Source organism: Triturus cristatus, chromosome 4_1 (assembly GCF_964204655.1).
Source record: "Triturus cristatus chromosome 4_1, aTriCri1.1, whole genome shotgun sequence".
NCBI lineage: Eukaryota > Metazoa > Chordata > Amphibia > Caudata > Salamandridae > Triturus > Triturus cristatus.
Window position 1 is genome coordinate 968,020,662 of NC_140585.1, and position 21,432 is coordinate 968,042,093.

Here is a 21,432-nt window from a genome sequence, read left to right on the forward strand (position 1 = left end):
TTATAATCGTGTGCTACTGCTGTAAAGGAGGCCAATCATGCTGACATTGCAGCATTCACCTACTGCCTTTTTCTATGTGTACCTCTAGTCAGTGCTGCCGGTAAAATCGCTGCAAGGCCCCCTCCACACTTTCCGCTGCCCTCCGGTGCCCCTTCTGAATCTAATTGCTTCACCTCCCTGCTCCTGGCTGTACCAGTGAGTGAGTATCATTTCAGTCCGTGCAGCTAAGTGAATAGCAGGCTGCACTGCTCACTTGCTCAAGGTGCACTTTCACTTAGACAATAAAAGTGCATCTTCAAGAGTGCTAACAAGACAACTTCCGGTCTCTTCAGACATTATTTAATATCAGTAAGTTTTAGACACGTTTATAATCTTGTCTGTCATTTACAATAGAAGAACATGGCATATTTCTTTGTGGAGGAGTGTTTAATGTATTCCTTGCTTTTACATAGTATTCAGGTTCTTAGGAGGTAGCATCAAGCCTTTTAAATGCCACGTTTGTCTGTAATGTATCCCTGCCATTGATTTGGTGAGTTTGAATTTGAAATGACATCAATAAAGTCTAATTTCTTAAAGGAATCGCTTCCTTTCTGAAGCTGTGCGGTGGGTGATTAGGAGCACAGGGTGGTGGTTCTCTCTTCTGAGATAGGTTTGCAAGTATGGCATTGGATGCACCTTGAAATGCATCAGGTCACCACATATAAGTTAAATAACTTGTTCCTTCATGTGCACACACTAGAGAAGTGGCTGCTAGATGTCGCTCTCTAGAGCACTTTTGTCAAGGGCAGCAAAAACCTTAGGACTGCTGACTGTCAGGTCTCATAGATCAGCTGTGGTGCCTGCGCCTCACTTCAGTTTCTTGTCTGGGCTGGCCTGTTGCTGATCGTTGATGTTGTAGGGCCAACCTAGCCGTGTCTCCTTGTATTCGACTCTGAGCTGTCCTCTCATTCTGGTGTGTCTTCCTATCAAGGCGAGGTCCTTGAAACACTGTTTCGTGCTCCAGAGACAGTTGCACACGTTTTTGTGTCTTCCTTTTTTCATCTCTGTACCTTTCTCCCACTTTCATTCCTTCTCTTGTTGCCCCTGGCTTCCTCTCACTGACTCTGTCTCTCTATCACTTTATTTGCACTCTCTCCTACTCCTTTCTGGTCTTCCCTTTCTCTGCCGCACTACTCCTTCTTCTTTATCTCTATTTTCTTCAGTCTCCCCATCTCTCTCGCTCTCTCTCTCTATTGTCCTCTCTCGTCAGTCGGTCCCCACTCACTCACTTTCTCCTTTTCTCTTCCCTCCTTTCTCCACTTTTCTTCCTTTGCACTTCCTTTCTCCCCCTCTCTTTCTCTTGCCTCTTGCCTTCTCTCCCTCCTAGTGCCCATGATAGTAAAGGCAGTCTCCGCTAATGTCCCATTGCCCGCACTCTGGTGGTGGGGGTGCCCCACTCCTGATACCCATTATTGGCAGCTCGTGCCACTGCCAGGTGCAAGAGGATCCCATTTAATAAGAGTGATTTCCAATCCCTTAAGTTCCCAGCTAATGCACTTGGATCAGGGAAACAGGTCTTGAGCCGGAAAAAGTCTGACTTATTAGACATTATCCTCCCGGCAACCACTGCCAGCCCCTGCCAGGGTCCTCTCCTGTCCGAAAGTGGACGAGAAATAACTGCTAGTGCTTCTCGGCCTTTTGGATAAGATCAAGTGTGAGTGTGTGTACTGCTAGTGCCTAGAGGGCCCTCTCCTGCCAGAGAGAGAGCAAAGATAGGATAGTGGAACTGGGTGTAGTGCCACCAGATTTGCGGACGGTCCTGGGAGTCTGATAGGACAGTGAAGGTGGGGCAGTGTCTGTAGACTTACAGGCAGGCCTGGAAGTATGAAAGGATAGTGGAACTGGGGCAGTGACGTTAGACTTACTGGCAGGCCTGGGAGTGCTAAAGGGTGTACAGGAGTCTGTAAGGACAGCTGAGCAGTGCCAGCAGATTTATGGACAGGCTTGTGAGTCTGAAAAGACACTATGACCATTGCTTTATTAACCTTCTTGCTTTTGCAAATATGCTTTAAAATGCACCATTTGCCAACTCTTTTTTCAAAATTTTCTCGGAGGGACAACCCCCGAACCCTCCCTAAGACATTGGAGCTCGCTCGCTATGCTCGCTCGCCACCGCGCACTCACCACAAACTTTGCGCCCACCCCTTTCAAATGTCACCAGCCGCCCCTTGTCTCATTGTAATGTTGTGAATAACATTAAAAAAACAGCAGGCGGTGCCAAACATGACAGAATGTGTTATATATAGTTTTTCGTACTGTATGTGTGGTAAATCATTAAAGATACCCGTTTTTTGAGTTTGTTGTATGGCAATTGAATCTATCATTGCACTCTTAGAATGCCCTCCAAGCCACAGGCAAGGGATGAAGAGAGTGGCAGGGAAGTGCAAATTAACATGATATGAGCGTCAGCGGATTATAATAGGACAAAATCTTTTGAACTGGTCAAATCCTGACGAATAGACAGTAGAAGGCGTAGAGCCAACTATGGAGGAGTAATTAAAAAGAAAAACAACGCTGGGAGTATCTGAATGCCAATAAGTGTCTCCTAGATACTGTCCCTCTGAGCAGCATTGTAACTTCTTCAGTATTTATTTTAATGGTGCAAACCAGACTACGAAGAAAAAAGTGACAGAGTGCTTTTCAGCTTAATGCAGAAGGTAGGAGAAACAATATGAGCAATATAATTGAGGGATTTAAATAGAGCATGATATACTGATGCAAATACCCGTTTAAACAAGCGCTGGTCACACTCCGCTCCCGGCAACCTGAACGCGGCAAACACGCTAGTTAACAATCGTATGCAGGAGACCTAACAGGCCCGGGAGTGGTGCGTGTGTGCGCAGTCTGCTCATTTTATAAGCACATACTTGTGCTTGTGGCGCGCCCCTGCACGCTCCAGCAAGGTGGATGCCGCCACAAGCACAAGTATGTGCTTCCAAAAAGAGCGGAACAACGGCTAAAGGTCCTCCTACGCAGCGCATGCGCGCTCCATAGGCGAGACCTAAAAAACAATGATGTGTTTGTTCGCGCTAGCAAAATAACTCTTTCAGATGGTCATTGAAGTTTAAAAATGTACTGCTCTCCTTCGGTGGTAGCAGCTAATAACTTTAAGACCATGAGTTGCAATCCCGCAGAGGCCATCTTAGCCGATGATGGTGAAATGAGTACCATAAACATGGTGAACGCCACATTTTGTTCACAGCAATTAGAAAGGAAATAAATAAGGTATTAGGCGATATACAAAAGCTAGATTTTATCACAGGTTCCATAACTCTGTACTTTAAGCAGGACCTGAAGTTTATTGCAGATGGGCAGAAAGGGATGAATGCTGTTCTACAGCTCTATTGGATACAAGGTGCAACAAATGTTTAGTACATATTTGCCTGAAAGTTCGCCCTCTTAACCACATAATTGCAGAGCAATATTTCCTATGCTTGAGCTACAATAATCCACTACAGACAGTTAGTTAACTTTAAAAAAAAAAAAAACACCACAAGAGGGCACCAGATTTAAAAATGGCCACAAAAAAGGGAGTTTGGTAAGGGGTCAAAAATTGATGAATTTCACAAAGGATATAGTTTTTATTTTTATATCCGTGTGCCAAAGTAAAATAACAATTGTAGTACGTAAGCCTAGAATGTGCAATCAAGCAACATGAAGAATTATTGCTGGAGTTCGCTTGAGTGTTAGCACTGGCCTGCGAAGGAAACAAAAAATAAACTGTAGAAGTTAGAAACACAATTTTCAAACAAATAGGTTTTATGGAGTGTTGTGTATCCATGATAACTGCATCAGGGCTGTGGCTTTTTTTTCAGATCCCACCAAGTGGCACTGACAGCCCTGCAGGGCAAAGCAAACTGAAAATTTATTTTTCATCGGGTGATGGAAGATCCTCTGTAGACCTACGTGAATACTCTGGGGTGCAGTGGAGACAAATTGAGTGCCCCATTTCTGTAGTAAACAATGGCCACCGCCATTTACAGATACTCCTCAGTGCGTCACTAACTGAAGATTTTGGAGAGCATCTCAGCATGTAATCAGAGGCCACCTGGTGGGTATGTAGAAACACCCCATTGGTCCTACCCGATGACTGCTGCTTGTGGGTGAGCTTTATGAGCATACAATTCCCCTTAGCCCAAACATCAGTACCACAGCCAAACTATAAAACATGGGGATGCTTGGACTGCAGCATGCATAATAGGCATAGAATTGAATATGGGCCGTTTAATACTGATATCAGAAATTTTGCGATATGCAAACATTGTGGCAAAATTATTGTGGTACTAAATATCAAGTTTACATTTTTTTTACGAGATTAGCTAAATAAGTATAGATATTTAAAAGGATTTACAATTATAGTAACTTAAAAATAATTGATGCAAAAATAAAAGTAATACAATTTTGAAAAGAATACTTAAAAATGTAATGTAAATAAATAATAAATAGAACTAAATTAGGTTTTTACAAAAATTTAAACAAATTCTAATATTTTAAAAAATAAAACCCAAAAATATGTATTATTCATTCAGAATAAAATTGTCAATTCAATTTAAAAAATTTAAAATACGTATTACAAACAATCAAAAAATAATAGAGCTCAAATAAACTTCCTAAATAAAATAAAAACATTACATTTCAAAACAAAATACTGTAAAATAAAATCACAATACATTTGAAATCGTTTAAAATCAGAAAAAATAACAAAACCTACAATAGCAGTAAATATATATAGAACCAAAAAGAAAAAATATCTTAATTGTTACACTTAAAGTAACAAAGATAAAGAATAAAAATATCAAACAATGATTAAACACCATGAAAAAAATGAGAAAATTAAACCAACACAAATACAATAAAATTAGCATTTCATATTGTAAAGAAAATCAAAACATTTTAAACTTTGAAGGCTTAAATTTACCACTACCTGTTCATTCTAAAAACTTTAGGACAAAATACACTATTCCCACTGCAGCCTAAGCTGCAAAATGAAGCACACTGGACTTTGGAGAAGTTTAACTTAATGATTTCCACTCAATCTTAGCAAAAATGGTGAAAGTATTGGACTTTAGAGTGGTCCATTTGACTATTCCAACTCCAACCGGGCACAAGTAAGGAAAGTGTTGGACTTGCAGGGGATGAATATTTACTATTCCCACTTCAACATAAGCAATAGTATGGAAAGCGATGATCTTTTGGGGAGCTGTCAGATTTACTAGTCCTACTCCAAACAAAGCAACTGAAGATGGAAGTGTTAAATATCTAAAAACAATTATAAAATTAAGGTAAAAAAATCACCACATTAAAAGTAAATATAGGTACAATTTAAAAAACAAACACATTACTATAAACAAACCAAAACTCAAAAAAACGAATTGCAAACTAATTAAAAAATGACATAACAAAAAACACAATTCACAACAAAAATTTAAACAATAGTGAATGTTTGGAAAAACACAAAAAATAAAATCAATTACCTAATTTAAATATCAACAATTAAATAGTTGCAATTACAGAAATATTAGATGAATGAATCACAAAATTACATAACTAATATGAATAATTATTTATTAATACATAATTTAATCAATATAAATAAACAATTTACATAATTGACAATTTAATTAAGCAATTAACTTTTGTGAATTAGAAACATATTCAGAGAACATTAATATATGTATTCACCCACTTTCTCACAATACTTCCCTGCAAACTCAACAACCTACCAAAATGTAAAACACATAAAAATCATAAAACACAAAAAATTACAAAATTAATATAATACACAAATATATTTTTAAAATGATAGTAAGCACTTAAAAATGATATTCCAAACTGTGATATTATGTACCACAATATTCTTGTCATGACCAGAATATTTATTGACAATATTTGCTTCTCACAATTTATTTGAGATTATAATAATTTTGTGTACCCATGAGCCACTCTTCTGACTTTTGGATAGCTGAGTGCATGAGTAAATACTCTTAAAATTGCCGAAACTCCGCTTACAATAACCCTTTAAGGAGCAGAAGAGGGCATTCTTTCTTTCTATGAAGATCAAGGTGGCATTTTCAAGTTGGAAAGAGGTGGACCTGATTGAATACCTCAGTGTGACAATGCTGAGAAAAAACCATGTCCCTGATTACAGCTCCGCAGCTTATTGTGTTTCGGGTGAAAACTGATATCTGTACCCAAAATGGGTTTCCGAGTAGGGCAGTACTTGCCGATGTGCTAATTGCATAAATGCTACTTGACTATATGCTGACCAGACAATGTTTGCACAAAAGAGGCTGACGAGAATCTCTTTTGGCAAATGGCATTATATTCTTATTATGCACCCTGGAATGTTTTCCAGGGTGTGATGACTGAAATGCCAGTACTGTTACTCAGAAGTTGGATTGCAGCAACATGCCATTAAGATAGAAATTAAGGGTAAAGAAGTAAATATAAGGTCACAAGAGAAACGTACTTCAAAAGCATGAAAACTGAGGTCCAGGAAAAGAGGGAATGTAGGAACGTTTTTATCAATCTTAGAGGAGGCTGTCAGTCAGTAAGTCAGTCAGTCAAACAACTTTATTCGGTTTTAGCATATAAAACCATAAAGTTACCAATACATAAAAATCCATTATAAGTTTACACAATTCATCACATAATAATCCAGATTCCACAGAGGTCTTTAAAATACAAAAATAAATAGATGTTCACTTCAACATTTAAACGAAACAAGTCCTGGCCTTCACTGCAGATTTCAGGAAGCTGAGGACAAAAAGAATACAATCTTCATGCAATAATTGTAAATAAATAAGCGCTGGGCGAGCCTGCTTGAAATTCAACCTCTTTAAAATAGGGGTAGTAAAAGATTTTCAGGGGACCTCGTAAAATTTACAGAAAAACAGAAAATGTAGCAAATCCTGTGGAGACTCATGGTAGCAGCTACAGGGTGCTAACAACTGTCCTCTACTACTCCCCTGTGGCACAGCCAACAAAAGATAAAAGAAATCCAGACAAAATCTGGTCAGTAAAGAACGTTCATATGTACTAAAAAAAAAAAAATTATATGGCTCGGTCAATGATGTTGTTTTCAGCATTATAAATTTCCGCACGCTAGGATTTCTCAGTTCCACCTTTTCCTCTCTAGTTTCCTTACGCTGATAAAAGACTACCTTAACCACCCCAAATTCTTTTTGGATACCGATTTGGGATTGCTATACAATTCAGCTCTTCCTAAAATTTCGAAACTACTCTTGACGTATCTGAGCCTAGATATGAGGTGAACATAATCAAGACTCATACACTCTTCCAATATTAATTGGTTCAGAGACAATCCTTCACTTAGCCAGATTTTCAACCTGAAAGTTAGAAGGGGAGGGCCAGTATGGCACTCAAATAAGGCACCCCCAATTCTTCATGTGCCACCATGATGATGTACCACGGAGCACACCTACTAGACTCTTCAGAAATGTGTTCTCAGCCACTTGTAGGATGTCTGTAATAACATGCCCCTATATTTCACTGTCATAAGAGACCATCGCAACACACTTGGCCTGATATATTTTTAGAAGGGCTGCGATCGGTCTATTACCTAATTTGGAAGCAAAGTTAAAAATGGCCGTATTCAACCGCACCAAGTCTCCCCTCTTTCTTTGTTTGAGAGGGCCCCATTTCATCTGCTCATCCAACACAATCCCCAAATATGAGAAGACATCAGTGAGGGGAACCTTGACAGATCCTACCCTAAATTGAAAAATCTTTTTAGTACGGGGTCCCACCTGCATAACATAAGATTTGGAGTCATTGATTGAAAGATCCTGATCTGCCAGAAAGGTAGAGAAGGAATCAAGCATTGTTTGTAGTCCCCTCACGGTCCTAGTTATAAGGATCACGTTGTTCGCATATAATAAAACTGTCAGACCACGTCGACCTACCTGCGGATAATTAACTCCTGTCCTCAATAATGCTTTTTCCAGGTCATTAATATACAAGTTAAATAGAAAGGGTGCCAAGATACACCCTTGACGTACTCCTCTCCTTATGACAAAGTTACGGGAGACTCTAGGATCCTGCAAATATCTGACATGGGCCTTAGTTGCTCAGTGAAGCTCTTCTAAAAAGGCAACAATATTGACATCTACCCCACTAGCAAGCATGGACTGCCAAAGTTTAACCCTGTTCACGCAGTCAAACGTGGAAGATAGATTCATGAATGCAAAGAAGAAAGTACCCAGGAGAGCAACCATAAATTTATTAAGGATCATACATACGTTGAGGCACTGGGCTACAGTGGACCTCCCAGGGTGTAACCCGTAATGTACGCCAGAAAGAAAGGAGTGCTCTTCCACCCAGCTTGTCAGCCTATCTAGAAGTACTCGCCCCACCACCTTAACCTCCGAATCCAACAAATAAATCGGCATGTAGCAATGGGTGCTGTTCAATCACACTTTTAGAAAACAAGCACTATGGTCGAAGTAGCCTAGGACTCAGGGCAGCCTGTTTTCACAGGGGCATTGATTACTGCAGTAAGAACCGGGGCCCAGAAGGATGGATCTGATTTGTAGAGATCAGACAGGATACCATCAGGTCCCGGGGCTTTGTTGCTTGACAGCCTGATAATGCCCACTTTGATCTCCTCTATATTAAAAAACAGATCAGGGGTATCTGCCACATGACCAGTAAGGCAGTTTAACTCAGGGGGACTCCCAAATACAATTTCGAAATGGAGTAGCCACTCCTCCTCAGTGATATGTGCATCTACTGCACTTCCACCGTCATCAGTTAAAAGGGGGCTATTAATTATACTCCAGAATCTTGAGCTATTCCTCAGTGTGCTGGCCTCAATTAACCCCCTCCAGGCTTCCTCCTTTAAAACAGATATTTGTCTAACCAGTTCCATTTTGTAATCTTTTCGACACACTCTCACCAGAGTCGGGTCTCTTGAGCTTCTATTTAAGACTTCCCGCAATTACCTTGCTGCCCGAGAGCAGGAGGTCTGCGTAGCTGATCGTCGAGTCGGTGTGCTTAAAAACTCACTTATTTTAACCAAGATGGATTTATAAGCACAAGTAAACTCCCCCATTGGCGTGAACGGTGTAGTGCATAAGGCTAACTCATTGGCACATGAATCTGAAATTGTCTAGTAAAATGCCTCTGGGGAAATATGGGTCCATTTTAGCTATCTCCCACCATCCGTTGGCCTCACCAGAATGCTCTGCCCTAGCCCTCGTTTGGGCGATAATAACAGTCCACGTAGGTTAACACAAAAAGGGTTGTGGTCACTATACTCCCTGGCTAGTATAGAAAAACCCACAAATAGGACTTGTAGGGGGGAAGAGATTAGTATAAACTCAATAAATGAACCACCACTCCTCCCTTTAAAGGATGGGACAATGGCCTTGCTGGATGGATCAGATAAAAACATGAAGGACAGTAAGTCAAATTCCTGAAAAAGTTCGTTCAGCATGTCCCCCTGAACAGAATGGTCAAAGTGAAATCCCCTCACGTGTGGGCAACGTAGATCATCCTAGGGTCGCCACACGGAGGAATGTTGAAGTCCCCAGCAATAATGAAATTTTGAAAGTCAGCATTACAGTGATGGCTTAAAAAAGAGCCTAATATGATAATATTACATACTCCCTTGGTACATAAAATTGAATTATAAAAAATAATAAGCCTCACTTTGTTAGACCCCTTACATAATACCAAGGACTGTATACATGGGCTATCTGTGGGCAGGACAATTACCTTACATTCCACTGCAAGAGAGATGTAAATTGCAAGACCACCTTTTGGTCTTCCCACAGGTGAATGGGTGGCTGGAATAAAAAAGGAATTTTAACCCTCTAAGCATTGACTACCATCAGTCAGCCATGTTTCCTGTAAGCATATCATTCTAAATTGTTTTATGAATACAGTCCACAGCGGGTCCGAGAACTTATTAGCTAACCCTGTAATGTTCCATGATCTAAAATTTCTGCCACATTCAACCCGGATCCCCTGACTTTGCTCTGTATTTTCCCGTTGTACAGATGGTTTCACTGTATCCACCAATGAGAGTCGGCTTAGTCAATCACAGTGATCCATGGCAGCTAGGGAGGCAAAGCGGTTTGTCAGCTCCAAAAGAGGCGGACCTGGATCCCGTCATCCTTGAGCCATCCATTTCAAGTTGGTTGGATTAGAAGACCAGTTGGTATAAGCATTCCTGCTAGGTAAATTCAATGGTGTCAGACCGTTGAATGAGCCCCTAAATGCATTAGCCTTGTAATTGTGATCTGCTAACTCTGGTTTGTAAACAAAGCCAAGAGGCAAGGCCATAATGGACGACATGAGACCAAAGGGGCCAGAGTTCAAATTTGTAGACAAAACCCTTTCCGCAATATGGGGTCTGTTGAAATTAATTATAACACAATCGCCCTTGAAAGACTTAAGGGAACTGCCTATCTAGTTGCCCCTTCGCACCATATTGATGTTTTTCTCTACTCTCATACTTAAGGTGGTGTTACAAGATAACCAATGTAGGACTTTGATCTTAAGTTGGGGAAAATCCTCCTTGGCGCCCTGAGGGAGAGTTGGCACGTTCCCCAAAATCTGAACATATGGGGTCGCTTCTGCTGGCAAATGAATAACAGGCAAGTTTCTTGTAGAGAACTCCCCTCCCCCCTGTAATTGCTCCCTAAGTGAGTTACTCTCCAAAGCAGATAGATCTCGAGTGACCGGCCTATCCGCATGTCCTTGGTTTATGCCCGAGTTTGTCACTGGATGAAGGGCGCGCGCCAGTCCCCCTGATGGCTGTGATTCATCCCTGGTGTTTGGGTGTGGGCCGGTCAAAGTGGGGCATTCCAAAGCAGAAAGAGCCATTGATTGTCCTGTTTCTATATTAGCACCCTCCCCACACGATGGTACACTACATTTAAGGTTCATGAGACCCTTTTCAATCGAGCTTAAACGTTGGTTTAACAAACACAGTTTGGAGTCTTCAAAACCTTCAAGGAATCCTGGAAAGATTCTAATAAGCACATAAAATCTGCCTTGGTCAATGCTTGAACAGTTGAGGGTTCTTGGGTTGTCTGACGAGGTCTTTTCCTTTTTGCCTTACTCCCTGTGGTTTGCCTCTTTCTTTTTGTGCCTGACCCTAGGGTAACAGCCTCATCGGCTCCCAGCCTCCCCCTCGTAATAGATCCGGCAGCCATTAATTTGTCGGTACACTTGATGGAAGTAACTGCCGCACATCCTTGGGTTGAGGATACTTTATCAGCCCTGGGGTTAGTGATCAAAATAGTGGAAGAGAGAGGTAGCTGCTGGTCAATTAAATGATTATTTGATCCATTGAGTTCTTGTACCAATTCTTGTTCCCAGCGGTTATTTGAAGATTCATCATTGCTAACCATGATGGGTGAATGTCTGTAGAGATAAAAAGTGGACCATTGACGGAGGACCTAGAAAGGCGCCAGTTCACCAACTCGATCTCCTATCCAGCACTGCAGCGACCCGCTGCAGAAACATGCCCATGGTTACCACCGAACCTATAGTGCTTGTAGTGGCCCTCCCAGGGGCTATGGTCACCTTACGCTTCCCCATGTTGTATCCAGGTCCAGTCCAGTCATTTCTAAATGGACAGCTCTCTAGAACAGCTCTCTAGTCCAAAAGACAGGCAAAGTCAATGACTGATTTGGTTATACAATGTAACTATGCGCATGTACCTAAGTGCACGGTACACAGGGACCCTAAACTTGCAAGCACTGTGGCACTGTAGCCCTGTGACCTATGAGCAGGATACCGATGTCTGTGGTAATCAATAAAATAACCTGTTCTCCCTACCTGCTCCTCTGCTATTCCCGGGTGCTGCAGCAAGGCCCCGTAGTGTTATTGGTGAAGAAAATTACATCCAAGAGGATGGTCCCAGTCCAGCCTCTGACGGTCTTGGACGGGCGCAGATGGGCCTGCCCTTGGGCCGGGCATGCCTGCATGCGTCCCGTGCTGCAGGTGCCTTGCGGGCCTTTCTGTGATATCTGTTTATTGAACAGAAGTAAATAGAAAATTACACATGCCACAAATATTGATGGGCAAGGGCGGGGGTGGGGGGGGGGGTAAAAAATAGACATCAACAAAATAAACCATCAGTCTGAAGACCCGAAAGTAAAAAAAGACATTAAGAGTTCGAGAATTTTCAACACATATGGGACAGGGGCATAGCGAGAGTCCAAAACATAAAAGTAGGAGAAAGTTCATGTCAGTTCTCAGGGAGAGACAATGCAAGGGGCCAAGAGGCAAAGGCCCAGCGAAGACGACATTGTCCAAATATTGAAGCACCACAGCTGCAACCAGGGAAGCAAAAGGCTGATCAAAGCTAACAAAGGCTAGGCCGAGCAGAGCCCCCAGCCCAAGTGAAAGGCACATGTCATACTGCAATAGCATCAATACATTTTGCGACAAATAACATAAGAACCATCATATAATAAGAGAAAGAAAAGGAGACAAAGAAAAGAAAGAAGAAAAAAGCAGAAGGTGAGGACAGAAAAGAAAGTGAAGGGAAAAGCGGATGCGCCAAGGGAATGAGGAGGAGGGGAGAAAGGCCAAGACCCAGAGTGGAAGCCAGCAGCCCTAGGGCTCGGAGGGCCCGCCCAGCAGGTATTGCGGACTACTCTGAGGAGTCTGGTCTCTTGCCTCTAGAGTAAGGCTCTAAGGGATCGTTGAACAGTTGCAGAGCCCGCAATCTAGGAGGCATCAGGTTCGGCTTTAGTAAGGTGGAGTATGAGTGGATGCCAGATGCGCTCAAAGCATGTGTTGGTATGAGTAAGACAGGCAGTAAGCAGTTCCAGGGAAACGACGTCCCATAGTCGGAGAAACCCTAGTAAGTGAAGGATGAGGTGCCAGTGTGCCGAGGTCATGGCTGTTAGCGTGTTGGGCCGGATGCCCAGGAGCACCAGGGAGGGGGTAGCAGGGTTCAGGAAACCCACCACCTCTTTAATGTGGCTGAGGACCTCCTTCCAGAACACAGTGAGCTCTGACCAAGACCACCAAATGTGCAGGAAGTCTCCTCTATCAGTCTGGCATCTCCAGCAGATCGACGAAGTATTTGGGAACATCTGGTGTAGGCAAGTGGGAGTATAATACCACCTAGTCATCAACTTGTAGGCAGATTCGCACTGAGGAATGCTACGGTATACCTTAGGAATGTCCTTCCACAGGCGGTCCCATTCCTCCGACGAGATGTCAGCAGCCAAGTCAGACGCCCAACGAGTTTGATAGCCTTGGAGTGGAAGATGACCAGAGTGTTGGAGGACCAAATAGGTTTTAGAGATTAGGCCTTTAGACCTGTCAAATCTACGGACCAGGGACTCGAAGGGGGTGAGTTGTCGTGTCACCTCCCGAGAATACGCAGGAGAAGACAGTAAGTGACGCAGTTGGCAATACTGCAGGCACGCACGGTCAGTAAATTGGAAGAATTGTTCAAAAGAGCAGAGGGTAGAACCCTGAAAGAAGTCTTGGAGAACGCGTCGACCCTCTATGGTCCAGGCCTCAAAGACCCAAGGTTGAAAAGCAAGGGAGAATTCAGAATTGCATGTGAGAGAGGTGTTGTGAGAGGGGAAGGTCGTGAGGCCCCGGGAGAGCGCCAGTCTATCCCATATCTCCAAGACCGTTCTCGTTGGCGTCGCTAAGTAGGCACTGCGTGGGCGTGCCTCACACGAAAGCCAGGCGAGGTCCAATAGCAGTCTACAAGCCACCACACGGTCCATGTGGAACCAATGTTTCTTGCTTTCAAGAACGATCCACTCCGATATAAAACAGAGGTGGCAAGCCCAATAGTATTCCAGCAAGTTTGGACAGGCCAGGCCACCCCGAGATCTGGGAAGCATGAATATTCTGTGAGAGAAGCGTTTTTGCGATTTCCCCCATATGATCTTAGTAAAATCTCGTTGCAGGGCCTGAATATCCGCATGCAGAATAGGAGTAGGGAGAGACTGGAACAAATAGAGGATTTTAGGAAGAAGGGCCATCTCAACAGCGTGGAGACGGCCTATTCATGCTAAGGGAAGACGTTCCCACCGATGCGTTTCTCCACGAACAGAGTTGCGGAATCTAGGCCAATTAGAGGAGGACCAAGAAGAGAGTGTAGGGGTTAAGTCAAGGCCCAAGTAACAAATCGACTCGTCAGTCCACTGCACCGGGAGCAGGTCCCGCAAGCTCTGGACCTCCGATGCCGAAAGCCTAGATTGAGAGCGTGGGATTTTTCCAGATTAATTCGATAACCCGAAGCAGCCTCAAATGACCCCAAGAGTTCAGCCACCACAGGAAGAGAAGATGATGGAGAGTACAAGGACAGCAGCAAATCATCGGCAAAGAGAGAAGCCTTATGTTCTGAACCCCCCATACGGATACCTTGAATATCCTGATTGCGGCGAATAGTGATAGCCAGGGGCTCAACAACCAGCGTGAAAAGTAGGGGAGAAAGCGGGCACCCCTGGCGAGTGCCCCGGTGGATAGAAATAGGGGCGGTGGTAGAGCCGTTAAAACGAATACAAGTGGTACATTTCGCATAAGGGGCCATCAATTTAGAAATAAAGTCCGGTCCCAAGCCAATCTTCTGAAGGACTGCCCGAAGGAAACCCCCAGTTCACGCAGTCAAACACCTTCTCGGCGTCAAGGGAGACCAGACAGGCAGGGATGTCTCTGATGCGCGACTTTGCCACCAAGTGAGCAATACGCCAAATATTATCGGTACCCTGTCGGTGGCGGACAAAACCCACCTGATCAGGGTCAATGAGCCTCAAAAGATGGGGTTCCAAACGGTTCGCAAAAAGTTTGGTGAATATTTTGGCGTCAGTATGTAACAAGGCAATGTCGCCAGGGTCGGGTCCTTACCAGGCTTAGGGACCAGCACGATTTCCGCTTCATTCATTGTAGGAGAGAGGCCTGTATGGTCAGTAAAGCTATTAAAGAGATAATGTAGGTGGTCTCGTAATTGCGGGTAAAAGACCCAGTAAAAGGTAATCGGAAGACCGTCAGGACCCGGTGTTTTGCCCATCGGTATCTGCTTCAGTGCCTTAGCAATTTCCCCATGGATGATAGGTTCATTAAGTAACTCCTTGAAGTAGGAATCAATAGGGTCCCAAGGGCAGGAATCTAGGACCTTCTCAACCGCCTCCAAGGGGCAAGGAACATGGGCATAAAGATCCGTGTAAAAGGCCATTAGGGTACGACTCTTGTCCTACTCCGAGGTAGCCCAGGAGCCATCCGGGCACTGGAGCTTTGCAATGTGAGAGCGAGCAACCTGAGCCCGCAGACGGCATGCTAAACACGCTCCAACCTTGTTGCCACCGACCTAGAACTTTTGCTTCAGGTTGACAAGCAACCGTTCAGCCTTATTAGTACGTTGCAAGCGCAATTGACCGCGCAGGGCAGCCAGACGGCGCTTGTTAGCAAGAGAAGGAGAGCCATGATATTCGCGTTCCAGATCTTTAATATCACGGGAAAGGGTGGATTCCACCAAAAGGGCTTTGCGGGTCCGGGCAATGGAAATCGAGGTGATAACCCCCCGAACAGTAGCCTTGAAGGCGTCCCAACGAACATCCTCAGGCGTATCAGCAAGAGAATTAGTCGCAAAGAAGGATTCAATCTCCTTACGGATGTCCGCCACGTCCACTGGGTCTCGGAGTGCTTGAGGCGGCATCCGCCACTTTGGAAGGGGGTCATCCCGGATAGTAGCAGGTTGAAGCGTAAGCAAAACATGTGCATGATCAGAGATAGAGATGTCCGAGATATCCGCCGTGCAAAGGACGTGGGCCACAGAAAGCGAAAGAAAAAAATGATCAATTCGCGAATAGGAATGGTGGACGTGAGAATAAAAAGGATAGTCCGAGAGTCCGGGTGTAGATATATCCAGCCATCAACCAAACCAATGTCAGTTATGGCATTCTACAATTGTGCCGACATCGCCCCAGCTACATGGTGTGCCTGCGCGGTGCGATTCCGCTCGGGATTCCAAACCATGTTAAAGATGCCGCCAAGGACAATAGGGGTAGAGACAGAGCATAATAGCGTCCCTAGATGTTGACGCAAGTACACATCCCGCTTCTGATTGGGGGCGTATATATTAATGAAAGTGCAGGAGCTCCGACCCCAAACTATGTCCATATTGAGAAACCTCCCATCGTCATCAGCTATGCACTGGGAGGAGGCCGCACGCCAGCCAGGCTTAAAAAGGATCGCCACACCACCAGTCTTAGGTGGGGAACTTGCCCAAAATTGGGTGGGGTATTTGCGGTGAGACATAAGGTGAGTGTCAGAGGAAAGCAGATGGGTTTCCTGTAGGAAAACCACATCAAGCTGGGATAGATAGCACCAAACCTGCCGACGCTTAGTGGGAGAATTGAGGCCCTTTACATTAAGGGAAAGGAATGTGACAGTGTGGGTCATAGTGTGGGAGAAGGGGGACAGCGAGCCTCAGCAGCAGCAATTTGCAGGAAGTAGCGGGACCCAAATCTAGCCAGAGACACACCAAAGAAGCTAAAGGAGACAGACCCCAGGAAATCAATAGCCCCCCAAGTTGTGCAGGAGAGGAGTAGAGGCCCGGCGATGAGGGCAGCGGCAATGAAAATAAAGCAAGCACAGGGGTAAAGGCCCAACCAACCCCCCCTAGTGACCAATAGGTTCTCTCCTCAATCCAAAAGTAACACCTCAGCCCAGCTGCTGAGAAAGGCGCATCCGGAAAGAACACAGAGAAGGGGGAGCAGAAAAGAGGAAAGAGAGAAAAGAGGAGGAGTAAAGAATAAACAGGCCAACTGGGCCAATGCAATGTAGAGTCTAATCGAAATAGTCCGGGCTCCCGAAGGCGGACCATCATGGAGAAGTCACTCTCCTATAGGACTCCAAAGAGGGGGGGCGGCAGGCACACACGAGGTGGAGAGCCCCCACCGGCAGCGTCCTATGCATAGATGTAGGGAAAGCATAACTGAATCCAGCCACCAGGTCCGGGTCGGGAGACCCCCAGGGCTAAGAGCAAGGTGAAAACATAGCCAGGCATCTTGTAACGTAGAAGACAGCTAGTTCGTGAGAGACGGGGAGGCACTCAAGGAACGAACTTGGTTGATGGCTTCCTGCTTAGCTTGAGACGATTCAAGATCCCTGGAGAGGCGTCTGGAGCGGGGAGGAGGAACAGGGGACCAGTCCAGCCAGAGTGGGCCCATAGGACGTGAACGAGAAGACAGGAGGTCATCGTTATCAGAGTCAACAAGAAGACAGAGGAGACGCTGTGCCTCCTGCAGGGACCAGACAACTCGCCACCTACCCTCCCAGGCAAACATCAAAGCAAAAGGGTGGCCCCACTGATATTTCACCTCAAGATCTCTCAGTTTATCCGTCATGGGTTTGAAGCCTTTCCTCCGTCGGAGCGTGGAAGGTGCGAGGTCTTGAAAGATTTGGATGGAGAGTCCAATGTAGGAAACCATTTTAACTCCTTGTATCTTGGGGAGGATAGCTTCTTTGTCTGCAAAAAAGTGGACCCTCGTTATAATGTCGGGAACAAAGTTAGGGCGATTACGGGGACCAGGTACCTGGTGGGCTCTATCGAGCATGGGCGGGGAGGTGCCCTCACTTTCGTGGATGGCATGGAGAAGGTCTGCCCTATATGCCAGGATGTCTGCCCCCTCCGTTCCCAATGGGACACCCCGGCACCTTCTTTCAGAGTCCATCAATATCTTCCGTCCTGGCGTACATCGTCCGTTCAAGACCATCAACCCTATCACCAATCTCAGTGACCTCTCTGTGGATATCTTGCAAACCAGCCTTGAAGTCCTGGCGGAGGGAGCCAATTTCAGTCTTGATTTCCTGCAGGAAGGTTGAAATATAGGCCTGGGTAATAGGCACCCCAGAGGAAGGCAACCCAGAGGACGCCAATGCGGCAGTAGAGTCTTCCTGCTTGTGAGGGAGCGTTTTGGACCACAAAGTGGTCAGCGGATTCTCACGGGAGATTGCAGCATCGGCCTCCTAAGCGCCTCTATGCTTAGGAGGCATACCTGCGAGGATCGGAGATGCTGGAGACCCAATGCAAGAAGGACGAAAACACACCAGCCGAGGATCAGACCAGGGAGGGACGGGGGTCGGTCAGCAAGGCAGCGGAGGACCGTGAACCACAAAGACGGTGTGACCCTGAACACCCAGGGCGAAGACAGCAGCTCCCAAGTGCGTAGGGCCAGTGAGAGTTTAAGAAGGCAGAGGCAGACGTACTCCAGCAGGTGGAGGAGGGGCATCCATTTAACAGACAAGCAGAGCCAGCGCAGGAGAGGTTTCCCACAAGGCGGTATTACAGTCCCACAACAGCAATGCGGTCGCAGGTCAAATGGCAGATCTTATAGGCCAGGAGAGGGGGCACACCAGAGAGAGGAAGAAAAAATTAACCAAGATCTCACCACGGGTCCTGGAGGTAGCGGGGCAATAGCTAGAACAAAGCAGTCTCTCACAGGGTTTGGAGTGTCCCCAGGTGTCCTGCAAGCCAAGAGCGTGACAGAGCAGGGCTCAGTAAGCGTAAGGAGCCAGGTCAGGCAATAGTGGGAGGAGTCTTGCTGTGCATGTCCCCGCTCGAGTTGTCGTCTGGAGCCAGGGCCTCGGGAGAGAGGTAGGGGCACTGGTGCAGGGGCCAGGGGGGGCTTAGGCCTCAGAAAAGGACAAAATGGCGGGTCCAGCACCAGGGGGTGAAGCGGCGCTCACTCGGGTCAACCGCCCATGCAGAAGTGCCCCTCCGTCCCGGTACCTCCTGCTGTAGAGTGGCTCAACAGAGTCGCTGTGTCCCAGGGGCCCAAGGGTGGGGCTGGCCGCCCTCGCAGCTAGGCATCGTAGGCCGCAGAAGCGTTCGCTGCTCCCCTCCACCAGCGCAAGAGTCTAGCCGGGGAAATCAGGCTCCAAGTGGGGTCCCAGGCAGGTCGGGAGAGGTCCTGGCACTCTGGACCTCTCCACCGTCACAGGTGTCACTCCGGAGCAGCTGGAAGGAGCGCAAGGCACTGCTCAAAGAGCTGCAGTGGCCAGTGTTTAAAATGGCGGCCAGAGTGAAGCGGATCGTCGGAGGGCCAGGAGCACGGCCAGAACAGAGCCCCCAAGCAGCCCCCGCAGCAGCAGAGGATATCAGCAAGCTCCCACGTAGGTATCCGGATCCCACATGCTGCCAAATGGGCCTGGTGACCGGAGAAAAGGCTTTTACAGGAGCTGCCGGAGCGGAGACTCGGTGGATCACGTCTTACTCCATGCGCGGCCAAGCCACGCCCCCCCCTTGTGGGCCTTTCATGCGCCTCACGGCGTGTCCCCCAGTGCGTGGCAACTGCTGGGCAGGCTGAGCGAGGTAGTCCGGTGTCTGCCTCCACACTTCAAATTCAAAATCGCTAGAGGAGGCTGTCTCCACTGAAACTGTGGCTAAAAGTGCCAGCAGGCTGAACAAAATGCTCTGCAATGTCAGATTCTTAATTGGCATTCCTGTTGGCATCCATCATAATATTTTCACTATCCATTGTGGGCAATTTTATGTTTCCACATCACCTTGCCCTCGTCAATTGATTCATTGCTATGCAATTTATGTCAAACAGGACAATGAATGGAAATCATTATTTAACATTTAACCTGGTTCTCTTTTTGTGATTTATAATACATGCCATGTTTTAAACTTCCCTAAGATGATCTTCAAGCAGTCATCCGACAAAATAACCTTATTAACTTGAGATAGAAAGCTAAACATGTCTTGATGGAATGAATGAAGACACAAATAGTCTGTGGACATTTAAAGATACCTGTGTGAGCATACATTATCTCGTAGTATAGAGACCTATGGGCTTTGCCAATTCTTGTTCACTAAGAGGCTGACATTTTTTGTCAAAGAGATGTTAATCAAAATGGCAACAGAGTTTAACAGTTTTAGAGGGGAATTTAACAGTAGGAGGGCTGTTTCTTAATGACTGCCTTAAAAGTATTGTGGATAAAGAGAAATCAACAGAAAAGAAACGAGAGAAAATTAGACCTGGATGAAAATTAAAAAATCCCAAAATTATGCCATTACACCAGTTCACATAATTACATTCCATTTGCAAGTAATTTAAAGGGAAACCATTCACATTACCATTTTACTATGAACCCACCCGAACAACAGAATGCGAACAGCTGTTGTTTATGGCGCTTCTTTTGAAATACGTCCTCACACTAAACATTCATGTGAGCGCAAATCGTATTCTGAAATATAGTGTAAAATGATTGATTTGCATTTCACATAATTATACCTAATTTTGCATCGTTTTTATAAAATTTTGAGTAAATACACTAAAGCAAATTACCCACATTTTACACACCCCTAGAGAAAATCATGTAACATTATATGGTTTATCCTGAGCTAAAAGGTACCTTTTAAGGGCTTTGGAAAGTAGAATAGTTCTTGTGTGCTCCTTGTGTGATCAGCGTGAATAAGATTGATCTAACAAAATTCCTCTCATCATTTAAAAGAATATTATATGCATAGTAGTAGTGTAATGAGCCCCAATGTACCCCAATATAGGCCTGGGTAGTCTCCTAACCTTTCAACTATATTTAACCTGCCATTGCACTACATAACGGTTTTGGTGCTGATTTTTTACCTAGTTAGGTGCTGCATAAATGTCGAGTGGTTTTCTTCGAAAACTAGCCTCATTTATTATGGATGAAGATTCCCAGAATTGCAGCAGAATTACCATCTTCTGCATAATAACTGTGTATAAGGTTAATCACTACCGACATCCTCGGCCAACATGGCACAACAAGGTAGAACCCCTAAGGATACCTTTTGGGTATATAAGCACCACATCTTCGCTGAGCCAGGCAGAGGAGAAAGACTTCCATGCTGACACGAGACGCTGAGGTCCTTGCATGCAGATACTCCAGCATGCAGTGGTCAAACATCCCTTGCGGGGTGTCCAACTCGAGATGGGGTCCTTCATTCTCTCACATCAGGTAATGGGATTGTTTTTTTCCTAGGGGAATTCTTGACTATTAATTTATTTATTTATTAAGTGTTATATAGCGCGTACCTGACCCTAGAGGGTATCAGAGCGCTTTACATTACAACGTACGGAAACATTAAATGGTTGGGGGTAATATACATATATTCAGTAAACGGCATTCAATATAAAAAGAGGTAGACAGTAGTATATAAGAAAACATAAGTTGCTAACAGTGACATAGGCTTTAGCGTTTTAGGGAATGAATTTGTTCATTAGAAGCATTTTCACTTCTTTTTTAAAGGAGGACGAGGACTATACACCTACATACACGCCTGGTACACTTAGGTACATCTAGTTAGGGTTAGCATTGTAGGAGTATTTATTATTACTGTCATGTATTTATATGTCTACATATATTCATTGTTTTAGCAGTATAGTAGAATTCTACCAT

General features: G+C 45.0%; 1 protein-coding gene across 1 annotated transcript in view; it reads right to left on the reverse strand.

Moving 5' to 3' along the window:
* The window catches only part of TRHDE (thyrotropin releasing hormone degrading enzyme), a 1,875,424-nt gene that overhangs the window by 323,595 nt on the left and 1,530,397 nt on the right, over nt 1-21,432 (reverse strand). The window lies entirely within an intron of this gene.